The sequence below is a fragment of the Moschus berezovskii genome, chromosome 25 (genome assembly GCF_049115385.1).
Source record: "Moschus berezovskii isolate FMDL1 chromosome 25, NW_MosBer_1.0, whole genome shotgun sequence".
Taxonomy (NCBI): domain Eukaryota; kingdom Metazoa; phylum Chordata; class Mammalia; order Artiodactyla; family Moschidae; genus Moschus; species Moschus berezovskii.
The window spans coordinates 21,174,668-21,191,907 of NC_142484.1; the positions used below are offsets into that span (position 1 = coordinate 21,174,668).

Here is a 17,240-nt window from a genome sequence, read left to right on the forward strand (position 1 = left end):
TGCCGTCCCCGTCTCCTCCTACCCCCAATCCCTCCTAGCATCAGACTCTTTTCCAGGGAGTCAACTCGTCGCATGAGGTGGCCAAAGTATTGGAGTTTCAGCTTTAGCATCAGTCCTTCCAATGAACACCCAGGATTGATCTCCTTTAGAATGGACTGGTTGGATCTCCTTGCAGTCCAAGGGACTCTCAAGAGTCTTCTCCAGCACAACAGTTCAAAAGCATCATTTCTTTGGCGATCAGCTTTCTTCACAGTCCAACTCTCACATCCATACATGACCACGGGAAAAACCATAGCCTTGACTAGATGGACCTTTGTTGGCAAAGTAATGTCTCTGCTTTTTAATATGCTATCTAGGCTGGTCATAACTTTCTTTCCAAGGAGCAAGTGTCTTTTAATTTCATGGCTGCAATCAGCATCCGAAGTGATTTTGGAGCCCCCAAAAATAAAGTCTGACACTGTTTCCACTGTTTCCCCATCTATTTCCCATGAAGTGATGGGACCAGATGCCATGATCTTCGTTTTCTGAATGTTGAGCTTCAAGCCAACCTTTTCACTCTCCTCTTTCACTTTCATCAAAAGGCCTTTGAGTTCCTCTTCACTTTCTGCCATAAGGGTGGTGTCATCTGCATATCTGAGGTTATTGATATTTCTCCTGGCAATCTTGATTCCAGCTTGTGCTTCTTCCAGCCCAGTGTTCCTCATGATGTACTCTGCATATAAGTTAAATAAGCAGGGTGACAATATACAACCTTGACGTACTCCTTTTCCTATTTGGAACCAATCTGTTGTTCCATGAATGCTTATCTCTGCTTTATTCATCAGTCCAAACTGGAAATAGCCAACTTTCCAGTAAGAGGTGAGGAAACAAATTTGTGGATATATTCAGGCAATGGATGACTAGTAACCAACAAAAAGTGTAGTTTTGGCACACACAAAACTATGGATATAAAAAATGGCTCTTCTCCAAAGATCCTGTGCACTAAACCCTCATTGGCCCTGGTCAGGTGTACCTGCCTGTCCCAGGGGCACAGGACAGGGAAGGTCAGGACACAGGGGAATTAAGATTAATACTGGCAGGAACACGTCTCTCTGCTTCTCTCCCCCGCAGAGTGGTAGAGCAACGAGTCTCATCATTGCTCTGAACTTTAGGATCTCATAGAAGTAGAACATGCTGGTGAACACTTCCAGGGCACGTCCACTCTTTGTCTTCTAGAAGATACTCAGCCTGTGTGAGAGCAGGCTCTCCAAAGAGCTCCAAACTGGCTTGGGAGATCACTGGGTTGCTCTTGACTTGAGACATGCTTTGTAATCGTGTCTATTTCCTTGCGACCCCACGGACTGTTGTCCGTCAGGCTCCCCTGTCCCTGGGGTTCTTTGAAAGAATACTGGAGTCAGTGGCCATTTCCTGATCCAGGGGCTCTTTCCAACCCAGGGATCAAACCCAGGTCTCCTGTATTGGCAAGTGGATTCTTTACCACTGAGCTGTCTGGGAATCCATTTCCCCTTAATACACCAACCAAAAGAGACTGGAAGAAAAAAAAAAAACAAGTTTAAATACATAAGTGTTTTGTAGAGGAAAGAGGGAGGGGCCATTTCCACTTCACCAGGAAGATGATTCAGTGACCTATGATTTCTCACAGGGAGTGAGAACGGTGCTCCCTGGTTTGAAGTGCCCTCCTCCCCAGGAAAAGCTGTTAGAGAACAGAGCTGGGAATGGCTCTCTCCACATGGGTTCTACCCTCGTTCTACTCAAGTAAAAAGCTGAAAATCACATATCCCAGTGTCCCCTATAGCTAGAGTCATGAATTAGTTTCCACTAATTTTTAAATGCATTTTTTGGTGAGATTTAAAAGGTGGGAGTGAGGTGGTTCTCACCCTTTAGTTTATATTGGAATCACCAGGATATCTATTGCAACACAGATTACTGGGCTCCAGTCAGTAACTTTGTAGGTGTGGAGCAGGGATCCCAAATTTGCATCTCTAACAAGGTTCCAGGTGATGTTCGAACCCAGGGTTCATCTGTTTACTGATTTTTGAGTGGCTTTTATGAGAGGCTTCATTTGTAGTGGCAGTGGTCACAGTAGCATCAGGGAGTCACATCAATTCTGAAGTCACTTTAGGGGCATCCTCACACTTTCTTTAGTCATTAAATCAACTCTAACCAAGTCATTCACTGTATTTATTCTGTTTTGCTGCAGATAAGTAGAGTTATATGTGCTTCTCATTATAAATCACTGATTGATAAAACAGAATACCAAAAAATAGTTATACATGAGAAAATATTATAAATCCATTGCGCTGTGTCAGGCTGCTGAGCCTGAAACACATATCCTTGATATTACAAAGCAAAGGTCGTAGGGGGAAATTTTGTCCTATTGCCACGGGATTTACTGAGCAACACTGGCCGTAGATCTCTGTGTTAATTAAGCAGAAAGTGATTTGGCAGCAATGTATAATCTGGATGAACAATCATCCTGGTTTGTCTAGGTTTGGTGGTTTCCCCAGGTGGGGCTTCCAGTGTGAAACATGGTGAAGTGCCAGGAAACCTGGTGAGCTGGTCACTCTGTTTCCTTATTCTGATGAAGTTGCCTGTAAACATGGGGAGACTAGGGCAGATGATAAACGGTGAATTTCTGAGGAACTGATTTTAGGAGGCATTTGAAATTGGAAGAGCACAATTTGGGCAGGTGTGATTGACTCTTCAAAGGAGGCGCCAGGTTAAAACAAAGGGGATATTTGAGAGACAATAGTGTGGGCCCAATGTCCCTTAGACTTGGGCCTGATTCCCAGTGTCTTTGTTCACCAGATGTGTGACCTTCAGCAAGTTACTAAACCGCATTTCCAGAGTGAAATGGGGAAAACAGTACCTAACTGTTGTGAGGTGTATTGAAATAACACATATAAAGTGTTAGAAGAATTTCAGGGCTCAGGTAAATGTTGAAAAACATGTTAGTGGCTGGCGTCATTATTATTGTTACTCTGTTACATGAAGGGATCAAGTAGGAGTCCTTACATAGAGATCGCTAGAGAGGAGTGAAGGAGAGAAGAGGAAGATGTCCAGATGAGGAAGGTTCTGGACATCACTGCTGGAGACTTTTATTCCACCTCTCTCTCCCTCAGGTGCAAAACGTAGATTGTAAATTAAGTTACATTTTCTACATAGAAATTAATCAAAAGGTGCATTCCAAACTCACTGTTGAAAGTTTAATGTTTTATTGAGGTGTAATTGATGTACAATATCAATATAGCTTGGGATATAGAACATACTTATTCAATATTTTTTGTAGTATACTCCACTTACAGTTCAGTTCAGTTCAGTCGCTCAGTCATGTCCGAGTCTCCGCGACCCCATGAATCACAGCACGCCAGGCCTCCCTGTCCATCACCAACTCCCAGAGTTCACTCAAACTCATGTCCACAGAGTCGGTGATGCCATCCAGCCATCTCATTCTCTGTCGTCCCCTTCTCCTCCCACCCCCAACCTTTCCCAGCATCAGAGTTTTTCCAGTGAGTCAACTCGTCGCATGAGGTGGCCAAAGTATTGCAGTTTCAGCTTTAGCATCAGTCCTTCCAATGAACACCCAGGATTGATCTCCCTTAGAATGGACTGGTTGGATCTCCTTGCAGTCCAAGGGACTCTCAAGAGTCTTCTCCAACACCACAGTTCAAAAGCATCATTTCTTCGGCGATCAGCTTTCTTCACAGTCCAACTCTCACATCCATACATGACCACGGGAAAAACCATAGCCTTGACTAGACGGACCTTTGTTGGCAAAGTAATGTCTCTGCTTTTTAATATATTATCAAGGTTGAGTTAGCGAATGGTAACTCCACTCACATTAAAAGAAATGTCTCATTGGAAAAGACCCTGATGTTGGGAAAGATTGAAGATGGGAGGAGAATGGGATGACAGAGGATAAGATGGTTGGATGGCATCACCGACTCAACAGAGTTGAGTTTGAGCAAGCTCCAGGAGTTGGTGATGGACAGGGAAACCTGGCATGCTGCAGTCCATGGGGTTGCAGAGAGTCGGACATGACTGAGTGACCGAAATGAACTTATAGTTAAGAAGACATAAGAGATGTGTATTTGATCTCTGCATCAGGAAGATCCTCTGGAGGAGGAAATCACAACCAACTCTAGTATTCTTTTTTACTTATTTTTTATTGATAGATAACTGCTTTACAGAATTTTGTTTTTTTTCTGCCAAACCTCAACATGAATCATCCATAGGTAGACATATAACCCCTCCCTTTTGAACCTCCTTCCCATCTCCCTCCCCATCCCACCCCTTTAGGTTTATACAGAGCCTCTGTTTGAGTTTCCATACAGCAAATTCCCATTAGCTATCTATTTACATATGGTAATGTAACTTTCCATGTTATTCTTTCCAAGCATCTCACCCTCTCCTCCCCTCTCCACATGTCTATGAGTCTATTCTCTATATCTTTGCCTCCCTGCTGCCCTAGTTCTTCACTACCATTCTTCTAGATTCCATGTATATGTGTTAGAATACGATATTTATCTTTCTCTTCCTGACTCACTTCACTCTGTATAATAGGTTCTAGGTTCATCCACCTCATCAAAACTGACTCAAATGCATTGCTTTTTATGGCTGAGTATTATTCCACTGTGTTTATTACAACAACTTCTTCATCCATTCATCTGTCAATGGACATCTAGGTTGCTTCCATGTTCTAGCTATTATAAATTGTGCTGCGATGAACAATGGGATACATGCATCTGTTGCAGTTTGGTTTCTCAGAGTATATGCCTAGGAGTGGGATTGCTGGGTCATATAGTGGTTTTATTCCTAGTTTTTAAAGGAATCTCCATACCATCTTCCATAGTGGCTGTATCAATTTACATTCCCTCCAACAGTTCCAGAGCATTGCCTTTTCTCCCCACCCTCTTTGGCATTTATTGCTCGTAGACTTTTTGATGATGGCCATTCTGACTGCTGTGAGGTGACATCTCATTGAAGTTTTAATTTGCATTTCTCTAAATTGCCAGCATCCACTGGATCATCGAAAAAGCAAGAGAGTTCCAGAAAAACATCTATTTCTGCTTTATTGACTATTCCAAAGCCTTTGACTGTGTGGATCACAATAAACTGTGGAACATTCTGAAAGAGATGGGAAAACCAGACCACCTGACCTGCCTCTTGAGAAACCTGTATGCAGGTCAGGAAGCAACAGTTAGAACTGGACATGGAACAACAGACTGGTTCCAAATAGAAAGTCAAAGGAGTATGTTAAGGCTGTATATTGTCACCCTGCTTATTTGACTTATATGCAGAGTACATCATGAGAAACACTGGGCTGGAGGAAACACAAGCTGGAATCAAGATTGCCGGGAGAAATATCAATCACCTCAGATATGCAGATGACACCACCCTTATGGCAAAAAGTGAAGAAGAACTAAAGAGCCTCTTGATGAAAGTGAAACAGGAGAGTGAAAAAGTTGACTTAAAGCTCAGCATTCAGAAAACTAAAATTGTGGCATCCGGTCCCATCACTTCATGGCAAATAGATGGGGAAACAGCGGAAACAGTGGCTGATTTTATTTTTCTGGACTCCAAAATCACTGCAGATGGTGATTGCAGCCATGAAATTAAGAGATGCTTACTCCTTGGAAGGAAAGTTAGACCAGCCTAGACAGCATATTAAAAAGCAGAGACGCTACTTTGTCAACAAAGGTCTGTCTAGTTAAGGCTATGGTTTTTCCAGTGGTCATGTATGGATGTGAGAGTTGGACTATAAAGAAAGCTGAGCACAGAAGAATTGATGCTTTTGAACTGTGGTGCTGGAGAAGACTCTTGAGAGTCCCTTGGACTGCAAGGAGATCCAACCAGTCCATCCTAAAGGAGATCAGTCCTGGGTGTTCATTGGAAGGACTGATGTTGAAGCTGAAACTCCAATACTTTGGTCACCTGATGCAAAGAGCTGACTCATTGGAAAAGACCATGATGCCGGGAAAGATTGAGGCCAGGAAGAGAAGGGGATGACAGAGGATGAGATGGTTGGATGGCATCACTGACTCAATGGACATGGGTTTGGGTGGACTCCAGGAGTTGGTGATGGATAGGGAGGCCTGGCATGCTGCGGTTCATGGGGTCGCAAAGAGTCAGACACGACTGAGTGACTGAACTGAACTGAATAATGAGTGATGTTGAGCATCTTTTCATGTGTTTGGTAGCCATCTGTATGTCTTCTTTAGAGATATGTCTGTTTAGGTCTTTCCCTCACATTTTGATTGGTTTTCTTGTCTTTCTGTTTTTGAGTTGTATGAGTTGCTTGCATATTTTGGAAATTAATCCTTTGTCAGTTGTTTCATTTGCTATTATTTTCTCCCATTCTGAGGACTGTATTTTCAGCTTGCTTATAGTGTCCTTTGCTGTGCAAAAGCTTTTATGTTTAATCAGGTCCCACTTGTTTACTTTTGTTTTTGTTACTCTAGGAGGTGGGTCATAGAGGATCTTGCTTTGATTTATGTCATCGAGTTTCTGCCTGTGTTTTCCTGTAAGAGTTTTATACTTTCTGGTCTTACACTTAGGTCTTTAATCCATTTTGAGTTTATCTGTGTGTGTGGTGTTAGGAATTGTTCTAATTTCATTCTTTTACATGTCGCTGTCCATGAAGAGGCTGTATCTGCCCCATGGTATTTTCTTGCCTCCTTTGTCAAAAATAAGGTACCCCTAGGTGCGTGCATGGGTTTATTTCTGGGCTTTCTATCTTGTTCCATTGATCTATATTTCCGTTTTTGTGCCAGTACCATACTGTCTTGATGACTGTAGCTTCATAGTATAATCTGAAGTCAGGAAGGTTGATTCCTCTAGCTCCATTCTTCTTTCTCAAGACTGCTTTGGCTATTCGGGGCCTTTTGTGTTTCCGTATGGATTGTGAAATTTTTTGTTCTAGTTCTGTGAAAAATGCCATTTGTAATTTTATAGGGATCACATTGAATCTCTAGATTGTGTTTGGTCATATAGTCATTTTCACAATATTGATTCTTCCTACCCAGGAACATGAAATAGCTCTCCATCTGTTTATGTCGTCTTTGACTTCTTTCCTTAGTGTCTTATAATTTTCTCTGTACAGTTCTTTTGTCTCCTTGCATAAGTTTATTTTTAGATACTTGGTTTTTTTGCTGCAATGGTGAATGGGATTCATTCCTTAATTTCTTTTTCTGATTTTTCATTGTTAGTATATAGAAATGCAAGTGATTTCTGAGTATTGATTTTGTATCCTGCAACTTTGCTAAATTCACTGATTAGCTCTAGTCATTTTCTGATAGTATCTTTAGGGTTTTCTATGTACATTATCTTGTCAGCTGCAAACAGTGAGAGCTTTGCTTTTTCTTTTCTGATCTGGATTCCTTTCTTTTTCTTCTCTGATTGCTGTAGCTAAGACTTCCAGAACTATGTTGAATAAAAGTGGCAGAAATGGACACCCTTGTCTTGTTCCTCATCTTAGAGGGAATGCTTTAAGTTTTTCACCATTTAGACTAATGTTTTCTGTAGGCTTATCATATACGGCCTTTCCTATGTTGAGGTAGGTTCCTTCTATGCCCATTTTTGAAGAGTTTTAATAATAGATGGGTGATGAATTTTGTCAAAGGTTTTTTCTGCATCTATTGAGATCATCATATGGTTTTTTTTTTAGGTAATTAATTTATTTTTTATTGGAGGCAAATTATTTTACAATATTATATTGGTTGGTTTTGCCATACATTGATATGAATTTGCCCCGGGTTTACATAAGTTCCCCCTCCTGAACCCCCCTCCCACCTCCCTCCTCCCTTTTTCCTCCCTCTGGGTCATCCCCGCATGCCAGCCCCGAGCATCCTATAACATGTATTGACCCTGAACTAGTGATTCGTTTCACATATGACAACATACGTGTTTCAATGCCATTCTCCCAAATCATCCCACCCTCACCCTCTCCCATAGAGTCCCAAAGACTGTTCTATACATCTGTGTCTCTTGCTGTCTCATATACAGGGTTATCATTTGCATCTTTCTAAATTCCATATATATGTGTTAGTATACTGTATTGGTGTTTTTCTTTCTGGCTTGCTTCACTCTGTATAATAGGCTCCAGTTTCATCCACCTCATTAGAACTGATTCAAATGTATTCTTTTTAATGGCTGAATAATACTCCATTGTGTATATGTACCAAAGCTTTCTTATCCATTCGTCTGCAGATGGACATCTAGGTTGCTTCCATGTCCTGGCTATTATAGACAGTGCTGCAATGAACATTGGAGTACACGTGTCTCTTTCAATTCTGGTTTCCTCGGTGTGTATGCCCAGGAGTGCGATTGCTGGATCATATGGCAGTTCTATTTCCAATTTTTTGAGGAATCTCCACACTGTTCTCCATAGTGGCTGTACTAGTTTGCATTCCCACCAACAGTGTAAGAGGGTTCCTTTCTCTCCACATCCTCTCCAGCATTTATTGCATGTAGACTTTTGGATAGCAGCCATTCTGACTGGTGTGAAATGGTATCTCATTGTGGTTTTGATTTGCATCTCTCTGATTATGAGGGATGTTGAGCATTTTTTCATGTGTTTGTTAGCCATCTTTATGTCTTCTTTGGAGAAATGTCTGTTTAGTTCTTTGGCCCATTTTTTGATTGGGTCATTTATTTTCTGGAATTGAGCTGCAGGAGCTGCTTGTATAATTTGGAGATTAATCCTTTATCAGTTGCTTCATTTGCTATTATTTTCTCCCATTCTGAAGGCTGTCTTTTCACCTTACTTATAGTTTCCTTTGCTGTACAGAAGCTTTTGATTTTAATTAGGTCCCATTTGTTTATTTTTGCTTTTATTTCCAATATTCTGGGAGGTGGGTCATGGAGGATCCTGCTGTGATTTGTGTCGGAGAGTGTTTTGCCTACGTTCTCCTCTAGGAGTTTTATAGTTTCTGGTCTTACATTTAGCTCTCTAATCCATTTTGAGTTTATTTTGGTGTATGGTGTTAGGAAGTGTTCTAGTTTCATTCTTTTACAAGTGGCTGACCAGTTTTCCCAGCACCACTTGTTAAAGAGACTGTCTTTTCTCCATTTGATATTCTTGCCTCCTTTGTCAAAGATGAGGTGTCCATAGATGCGTGGATTTATCTCTGGGCTTTCTATTTTGTTCCATTGATCTATATTTCTGTCTTTATGCCAGTACCATACTGTCTTGATGACTGTGGCTTTGTAGTAGAGCCTGAAGTCCGGCAGGTTAATTCCCCCAGTTCCATTTTTCTTCCTCAAGATTGCTTTGGCTATTCGAGGTTTTTTGTATTTCCATACAAATTGTGAGATTATTTGTTCTAGTTCTGTGAAAAATATCTTTGGTAGCTTGATAGGGATTGCATTGAATGTATAAATTACTTTGGGTAGTATACTCATTTTTACAATATTTATTCTTCCAATCCATGAACATGGTATATTTCTCCATGTATTAGTGTCCTCTTTGATTGCTTTCAGTAGTGTTTTATAGTTTTCTATGTACAAGTCTTTTGTTTCCTTAGGTAGATATATTCCTAAGTATTTAATTCTTTTCGTTGCAACAGTGAATGGAATAGTTTCCTTAATTTCTCTTTCTATTTTCTCATTATTAGTGTATAGGAATGCAAGGGATTTCTGTGTGTTGATTTTATATCCTGCAACGTTACTGTAATCATTGATTAGCTCTAGTAGTTTTCTGGTAGAGTCTTTAGGGTTTTCTGTGTAGAGGATCATGTCATCAGCGAACAGTGAAAGTTTTACTTCTTCTTTTCCAATTTGTATTCCTTTTATGTCTTTTTCTGCTCTGATTGCTGTAGCCAAAACTTCCAGAACTATGTTGAATAGTAGTGGTGAGAGTGGGCACCCTTGTCTTGTTCCTGACTTTAGGGGAAATGCTTTCAGTTTTTCACCATTGAGGATAATGTTTGCTGTGGGTTTGTCATATATAGCTTTTATTATGTTGAGGTATGTCCCTTCTATTCCCACTTTCTGGAGGGTTTTTATCATAAATGGATGTTGAATTTTGTCAAAGGCTTTCTCTGCATCTATTGAGATAATCATATGATTTTTATTTTTCAGTTTGTTAATGTGGTGTATTACGTTGACTGATTTGCGGATATTGAAGAATCCTTGCATTCCTGGGATAAAGCCCACTTGGTCATGATGTATGATCTTCTTAATATGCTGTTGGATTCTGATTGCTAGAATTTTGTTAAGGATTTTTGCATCTATGTTCATCAGTGATATTGGCCTGTAGTTTTCTTTTTTTGTGGGGTCTTTACCAGGTTTTGGGATTAGGGTGATGGTGGCCTCATAGAATGAGTTTGGAAGTTTCCCTTCCTCAGCAATTTTATGGAAGTGTTTGAGTAGAATAGGTGTTAGCTTTTCTCTAAATTTTTGGTAGAATTCATCTGTGAAGCCGTCTGGACCTGGGCTTTTGTTTGCTGGGAGATTTTTGATTACAGTTTCAATTTCCGTGCTTGTGATGGGTCTGTTCAGATTTTCTATTTCTTCCTGGCTCAGTTTTGGAAAGTTGTATTTTTCTAGGAATTTGTCCATTTCTTCCAGGTTATTCATTTTATTGCCATATAATTGCTGATAGTATTCTCTAATAATCCTTTGTATTTCTATGTTGTCAGTTGTGATCTCTCCATTTTCATTTCTAATTTTATTGATTTGGTTCTTCTCCCTTTGTTTCTTGATAAGTCCATCATATGGTTTTTATCTTTCAATTTGTTAATACGGTGTATCACATTGATTGATTTGCATATTATAAAGAATCCTTGCTCTTCTGGGGTAAACCAGACTGATCATGGTGTATGAGCTTTTTGATGTGTTGCTGAATTCTGTTTGCTAAAATTTTGCTGAGGATTTTTGCATCTATATTCATCAATGATATTGGCCTGTAGTTTCCTTTTTTTGTGTTGTCTTTGCTTTTGATATCAGGGTGGTTGTGGCCTCATAGAATGAGTTTGGAAGAGTTCCTTCCTCTGCAATTTTTTAAAAGAGTTTTAGAAGGTTAGGCATTAGCTCTTTTCTAAATGATAGAATTCTTCTGTGAAGCCTTCTGGTCCTGGGCTTTCGTTTTTTGGGAGATTTTTGATCACAGCTTCAATTTCAGTGCTTGCAATTGGGTTGTTCATAATTTCTATTTCTTCCTGGTTTAGTCTTGGAAGATTGAGCTTTTCTAAGAATCTGTCCATTTCTCCCAGGTTATCCATTTTATTGTCATATAGTTGTTCATAATAGTCTCTTCCTGTCCTGTCTTTCCTCTCCTCCCTGGTAAACACTAGTTCCTCTATGTGTGAGTCTGTGAATATTTAAAATTAATGTTAAATTCCAATTAAGATAGTGGAGTCTACCTATGGGAGTCAGGATATATAAAATGCTTCCCAAATGAGAGAAAAGATGAAGAAATCAGAGGAAAGCGTGGGCAGAAAGAAGGTCAGAAGGAGCAAGGAGCAGTCTCCCAGCCAAGCAGAGAAGGGAATGTTTCCCATCCCATGTGGGTGAGCATTCGTGGGGCTCCTCTCTGGGATTCATAACAACTTACTTTTAAAATTAAGAAAGAATAGTAACATTTGCCTTAAAACATTTTTCCTCTCAGAGGTTTCTGCATGGCAGTCTTTACGTCCTTATTTTTCAAACTGTAGATAATCGGGTTCAGCATGGGGATCACTGCAGTATAAAACATGGAGTTCACATTCTCCTGGGCCAGGGAACTGGCTGTTGAGGGTTTCAAGTACATGAAGGTGGTCGTTCCATAGAACATCCCCACAGCTGCAAAGTGGGAGCTGCAGGTGCTGAAGTCTTTGGACCTTTCTTCTGTGATGCTGATGTGGAGGATACTGGACAGGATGAAGGTATAGGAAATAAGGATTGTTAAGCTGGTGACTGTGATGTCAAATCCAGCCAAAAAGAATACTATCATATCAATAGGATCGGTGCTAGAGCAGGAGAGCTTCACAGGGGCAAGTAAGTCACAGTAATAATGACTGATGAGTATCTCACAATAGGACAGTTTCAACATGATCTAGTCTCTATATGGTTCCAATAGCAGGAAGCAGGATCAATGAGACATGATGACATTGTAAAGAAAAGGTCTTCAGATGGCAACATAGCAGTCATAGGCCATCACTGTGAGCATGTAACACTCAGCAACGACAAACACGAGGAAGAAGTAGAGCTAGGGCATGGATCCTGCATAGGAGATGATGTTCGTCTCTGACACAAAGTTCACCAGCTTCTTAGGGGTAATGACAGAGGAGTAGCTGAGATCCACAAAGGACAGAGTGTTGAGAAAATGGTACATGGGAGTGTGAAGCTGAGCATTCAGACAAATAAATGTTATCACGCTCAGGTTCCCTACCATGGTGATCAAGTAGATCCCAAGGAAGAGGAAGAAAAGGGGGAGCTGGAGCTCTGGTCGATTTGTTAAACTTCCAAGAACGAACTCTTGTCACTATAGAGTGATTTTCTGCAGCCATTCTCCTCTGGTTGGAGAACCTGTGGGGATGAGAGAGAGGAACTGCATGAAAGGCTGCATCTTGAACTGCTTTGTGAAGCTTGTTTGAACTTCTGAGGCCAGCTGAATGATTCTGGGATCCTTCTTGATGAAAGATTCCTTATCCTGTTGTTTATTTTGGGAGGAATATCAGACCCTGTGTATACTGAGGATCATGGAGATGTGAGGAAAAGGCAGGCAAGATATAGAATGTTTACCTCTTTCTTGTTTTTCAAATATCTTAGAGCAATAGGTCTTAATGTCTAGTCCATGGATCAGCGTCATTGACATCACTTGAAGATATTAGAGATGCAAATTGTCAGGTCTCACTTCAGAGCTACCAAATCATAAACTCTGGGAAGGGGCCCAGTGATCTGTGTATCATACTATCTCCAGGTGAGGCTTATGTAGGAGCAAGTCTGAGAATCTCAATCCTGTAGGTAATAAGCAGTAGAATTAATATCAGAGATATGTTTTCTTTCAGAAATGAAATTCTATCCCTTCTGCAAATCCTAAATATTGACTTAATGTGAACATATGATAATCTGTCTCAAACTGATGCAGTGTCAGGGGGATATGGTAGTTACAACAATATCATTGAGTTAAAAGTCAATGACTGTATTGAAAGTTGAGGAAATGAATGATACCAATCCCTAAGGTGGCTGTAAATGTAATATGGGACAATGCATAATTATTAGTTTTCAAGAAGTCAGTTCCTATAAAAATGTGAAATGGCACTACATTTAGTCGCTCAGTTGTGTCTAACTCTCTGGGACCCCATGGACTGTAGGCTCCCAGGATTCTCTGTCTGTGACTTTTCCAGGCTAACATACTGGAGTGGGTGGCCAGTCCCTTCTCCGGGGGATTTTTTTCTGACCCAGGGATGAAATCCAGGTCTCCTGCATTGCAGGCAGGTTTTTTACCCTTTGAGCCACCAGAGAAACCCCTAGATGTCTGGAATTTGTTTTTTGTTCTTATTTTTTTTATTGGACTTCAGGCCCTAAGACAATCGTTCTCAATATTTCTTGCATATTATAATCTCCTGGAGCTTTTAAAAATTATTGGTGGCTATGTTTCTCCCATAGAGGTTCTGATTAATTCATCTGTGGTGAAGTCTGCACCCTAGCACCTTGAATAGTCCAGAGTAAATACTCAATAGCTTCTTTAACTATTATTATTGTTAGGTCTATTTTCAGATCATAATACGAAACAATGGCCCAATTATCTCCCTAATGACAAAGTACATAAATTACAGACATGTCATAAGAAGCATGAATCATCATTGCTAAATATGATACCTATAGATATCCTTTTTCTGTTATCTATTTCTTAAGCAAAACCCTTAAATTTGCCTGCTTTCACTGTGTACTTATACAGTTACTAACTTTCATATAAAGCTTTTCAAAGGTCATTCTCATTAACAACTTTCATAAGTTTTGGTATGTGGAGAAAGGGGTCTAAGAGTAGAATTTTCATTACCATGTTCCTATGGAGAAAACTGTAGTGCCAGACAGGAAGTGACTTTCCCAAGGCTTCCGAAGTATCAAGGACTTGGAACTGAAACTGCTTTCTTCTGATCATGAGCTCTTCCCTTGGCCTAAGTGTGTAGATTTACAAATCAGTGTGCCTACAGCTCTAAGCAATGCTGTGATTGACTGTGCTTTATCCTTGATATCTCAGATTGTGCATACCATATCACAAAGAGGAATGTTGCATTATTTTCCTATTCTCTAGGAAACTGAAGCTCTAAAAGTTAAATAAGTTACCTGAAGTCATAAAACTAGCAAGACTCTGAACTGGGTCTAAAACCCAGGATTTATGACCACCTGTCTATTTTGTTTTCAGTAAATTATTTTACTTTGTTCTAGGTTGTCTTGTGTGTAGCACTTTATTGTTATTTAGTAAACTTAATGTATTGAATTTTGGACATAAATGATAGATTTTATTGCCAATTTCAGATTTATTAAAAAAAATTACCAAGACAGTATATGTGCCTTATAGAAAATCAGAAATACAAATAAGCAAAAATACAATATTATTTTTTCACACCTTGGAGATTAACAGCAGCCATGACTATCATCTTAGATATTTTCACAGCATATGTGTACTTACATGTGTATAAACATGTATATATTAACAAAATTTTATAACATGTTTTTTAATTAACACTTTAAAATACATTCTCATTTGAGTCCTATAACAGTAATGACTCCAGCACTAGCTATATATGTTTTTCTAGGTGGAGGAGTCTTTAAATCCTTAGGATGTAGTGTAATGACAAGAAAATACATTGCATTGTAAACTTCATATGTTAAATTATCAGTGGTTCAATTATTAACTTCATAATAACCATTATTAAAGGTAGTTAAGATTTTTTGAATATTGTTTTAATTTATTACAAAGGAGAAAAATTTCCTCATGGTAGCAACAATAGATTAAAAATATCTTATATATCCCCTCTACTCAATTTCCACCTCCAGAAACAATAAGAAACATAGAAAATCCATCTAGAATATACTGTTATTAGAAATCAAAGTGCCTCACAGGGTAGCACAGAGTGAATGCCACTAACTTAGTGAAGTGCTGATGGGAAAATCCTAGACAGCACTGATTAATTATTTTCTCCCATAATCATCTAACAATATAAAACAGGAAAGCATGATCCCATACATGATATCAGTCACTACAGTTATTACCTCCGGTTCTACCAGATCATCAGAGGCTCAGAGTTGCCATCCATAAAGAACACAGCACATGAAGAAAAACCACTTAGAAATGAAGGTAAACGTATGGCTGAAAATAGCCTGCATTAGAAGCAGGAGTTCATGGAAGAAATATATTTCTCATACAATTGCTTTAAGTCATAATTAAGTACCTGTGCTGAAGAAAAACAGATCAGAGACTCCTGGAAATTATAGAGGCTGCCTTGGTTTCAATAGTTAGTAAATAATTATCAACATATGAAAGGACCATACAGATTTGTGTCTACTCCTAAATTTATTCAAAGGGACCAGCACTGTCATGAATAATCGGTCTCTGGGATTGGGAGTCTTGGGGGTCCGTTTATGTATATATGGGCAGAACTTCTGGGATGCAGTCACTTCAGAGACTGGAGACCTTAGTAAAGGAGCTATTAGAGTCTTGGTTTACACTTCTGCTGGAATCATAGTTTTTTTTTGTGTGTCCCAAGTGTGTTAATTTCCTTTATTGGGAAAGTCATCTTGCAGCTTGGGAAACTTAGAGTCTAATCATTCTGTAGAGAAATATGTGGAAAATACTATATACTTTTCAAGAATATAGGCAGTCATATATCATGTATATCATGTATGAAAATGTTGCTAATGCACCGTTTTATTTATTATTTATGCACACATTTGTTTTGGGGATTTTAGAGTGTACTGGCTTTTATGACTTTTGACAAAGTTTCTGTAATTGCCCTAGGGATTTGTAAATTAAAAAAAAATCGGAGTGTAGTTGATTTACAATGTTGTATTGACTTCTGATGTAAAGTAAATCAGTTATGCATATAAATATATATCCAGTCTTATCTGGATTTATTTCCCATATAGGTCATTATGGAGTATTGAGTAGAGTTCCCTGTGTTAAACAGTAGGTCCTTATTGTCTGTTTTATATATAGTAGTGTATATATGTCACCCTGCTTATTTAACTTATATGCAGAGTACATCATGAGAAACGCTGGGCTGGAGGAAGCACAAGATGGAATCAAAATTGCTAGGAGAAATAGCAATAACTTCAGATACGCAGATGACACCACCCTCATGGCAGAAAGTGAAGAAGAACTAAAGAGCCTCTTGATGAAAGTGAAAGAGGAGAGTGAAAAAGTTGGCTTAAAGCTCAACATTCAGAAAACAAAGATCATGGCATCCGGTCCCATCACTTCATGGCAAATAGATAGGGAAACAGTGGAAACAATGGCTTGCTTTATTTTTCTGGGCTCCAAAATCACTGCAGATGGTGATTGCATCCTTGAAATTAAAAGACGCTTGCTCCTTGGAAGGAAAGTTATGACCAACCTAGACAGCATATTAAAAAGCAGAGATATTACTTTGCCAACAAAGGTCCATCTAGTCAAGGCTATGGTTTTTCCAGTGGTCATGTATGGATGTGAGAGTTGGACTATAAAGAAAGCTGAGCACAGAAGAATTGATGCTTTTGAACTGTGGTGTTGGAGAAGACTCTTGAGAGTCCCTTGGACTGCAAGGAGATCCAACCAGTCTATCCTGGGTGTTCATTGAAAGGCCTGATATTGAAGCTGAAACTTCAGTACTTTGGCCACCTGATGCGAAAAGCTGACTCATTTGAAAAGACCCTGATTTTGGGAAAGATTGAAGGTGAGAGGAGAAGGGGACGACAGAAGATGAGATGGTTGGATGGCATCGCTGACTCAATGGACATGAGTTTGGGTAAACTCTGGGAGTTGGTGATGGACAGGGAGGCCTGGTGTGCTGTGGTTCATGGGGTCACAAAGAGTTGGACACGACTGAGCGACTGAACTGAGTGTGTATATGTGAGTCCCAATCTCCCAATTTATACCTTCCTCTATCACCCCCGATAACCATTTTGTTTTCTGTATTTGTAACTCTATTTCTGTTTTATAGATAAGTTCATTTGTACTCATTTTTAAGATTCCACATATGAGTGATCACATATTATTTGTCCTTCTCTGTCTGACCTACTTATCTTAGTATGATAATCTCTAGTTCATCCATGTT

General features: G+C 39.5%; 1 pseudogene; it reads right to left on the minus strand.

Moving 5' to 3' along the window:
* Nucleotides 1-11,587: 11,587 nt before the first annotated feature.
* LOC129548984 (olfactory receptor 8A1-like) lies at nt 11,588-12,518 on the minus strand (annotated as a pseudogene).
* Nucleotides 12,519-17,240: the final 4,722 nt, after the last annotated feature.